At 50.3% G+C, this 2009-nt stretch overlaps 1 protein-coding gene across 1 annotated transcript in view; it reads right to left on the bottom strand.

Annotated features, from left to right (window-relative positions):
- The window catches only part of CHAF1A (chromatin assembly factor 1, subunit A (p150)), a 38769-nt gene that overhangs the window by 24364 nt on the left and 12396 nt on the right, over positions 1–2009 (bottom strand). The window lies entirely within an intron of this gene.

Raw genomic sequence — 2009 nt, 5'->3', positions numbered from 1 at the left:
TGTTAAACATGCTGAGCCGGGCGCAGTGGCTCCCACCTGTAATCCCAGCACTTTGGGAGGCCGAGGCAGGTGGATCACTTGAGGTCAGGAGTTCGAGACCTGCCTGGCCAACATGGTGAAACCCCATCTCTACTAAAAATACAAAAATTAGCTGGGCGTGGTGGCAGGCGCCTGTAATCCCAGCTACTCGGGAGAATGAGGCAGGAGAATCGCTCGAACCTGGGAGGCGGAGGTTGCAGGGAGCGAGATCGCGCTGCTGCACTCCAGCAAGGGCAACAGAGCAAGGCTCTGTCTCAAAACAACAAAAACAAAAACAAAAACAAAAACCCACGCTCACCTGCCCAGCTCCACAGGTACCCGCTCCTAACACTGCATGAGGACCACGTGTCATCCAATATGGGCTTCCCACATGTCTGGAGTCTGACAGCTCAGCTTTCAGTTTGGGTTAGGAGTATCTGCCCTTGTCTCTAAGGAAATATTGTAAATGTGTTCCAATACATCTCTGGTAGCTTTAACAAAAGCCACGGAGACACGGCCTGGAAGATGTCTGATGTTCATTTCCTGCCAGCGTCCTGTGTGACTGCATCTGACATACGAGACACATGAGGAAGATGACCGTCTGGACTGAACAAGTAGACTATAAACATAACTGGGTGGAGAAGAGTCTCCCGCCCTGTTGCTAAGCAGGAAATAGAAGGCTTCTAGAAACTGCAGGTGAATCAGGTGTCTTCAGCCACACTTGGGTATTTTCTCCGCACCCCCAACCAGGTATGCAGGACTCGGAGATTCCAATGAGCTTAAAAGAGCTCTTGTTCCAAAGAATGAGATAAACTGTAAAAATAAAAATCAGGCCAGGCACGTTGGCTCATACCTGTAGTCCCAGCACTCTGGGAAGCCGAGGTGGGTGGATCACCTGAAGTCAGGAGTTTGAGACCAGCCTGATATGGCGAAACCCTGTTTCTACTAAAAATACAAAAAAATTAGCCAGGCGTGGTGGTGTGTGCCTGTAATCCCAGCTACTCGAGAGGCTGAGGCAGGAGAATCGCTTGAACCCAGGAGGTAGTGGCCGCAATGAGCCGAGATTACACCATTGCACTCCAGCCTAGGCAACAGAGACAGACTCCGTCTCAATAAAAAAAAAATAAAATAAAAATCAACCCCAAATCTGACCCACAAAAACTCAGTGCGGCCCTCAGGAAGCTCGGGAAACACCCAGTGAACATCAGGGAGCTCAGGAAACACTCAGTAAACGCAGAGCCCGTGGTCACCAGGGCCCTCCTGTGAGCTGGCACTGGGTAGGCAAAGCCCAGAGGCCTTCCCTGGAGTTTTGGTTTGTTTCAGTATGATCTGACGTTCAATTTCTCTAACCTTTAAGCTATAAGTAAAAAGCCTCCTGCGGCCACGCGTGGTGGCTCAGGCCTGTAATCCTAGCACTTTGGGAGGCCAAGACAGGCGGACTGCCTGAGCTCAGGAGTTTCAGATCAGCCTGGGCAACATGGTGAAACCCCATCTCTACTAAAATACAAAAAAAAAAAAAAAAAATTAGCTGGGCATGGCAGCACGCACCTGTAGTCCCAGCTACTCAGGAGGCTGAGGCAGAAGAATTGCTTGAACCCGGGAGGCGGAGGTTGCAGTGAACCAAGATCGCGCCACTGCACTCCAGTCTGGTGACAGAGCGAGACTTCATCTCAAAAACAAAATGAAACAAAAGCCCCCTGCATTGCTGTGTGCAAAATGTGGTGATCCCCCCAGAGAATAAGAGACTCAGCAGAGTCACTGAAGGATAATCACCCACTGAGTGTAGGGGCTATTAAGATGTTACAGCACTTAGGAGTAAGTGGAACTTCAATCCCTATTAAAGAGACAGGACTGGCCGGGTGCGGTGGCCCACGCCTGTAATCCCAGCACTTTGGGAGGTCAAGGCGGGTGGATCATGAGGTCAGGAGATCGAGACCATCCTGGCTAACACGGTGAAACCCCGTCTCTACTAAAAATATAAAAAATTAGCC

Source organism: Mandrillus leucophaeus, unplaced genomic scaffold, assembly GCF_000951045.1.
Source record: "Mandrillus leucophaeus isolate KB7577 unplaced genomic scaffold, Mleu.le_1.0 Scaffold8, whole genome shotgun sequence".
Classification (NCBI taxonomy): domain Eukaryota; kingdom Metazoa; phylum Chordata; class Mammalia; order Primates; family Cercopithecidae; genus Mandrillus; species Mandrillus leucophaeus.
This window is presented reverse-complemented; position numbering and strand designations above follow the sequence as displayed.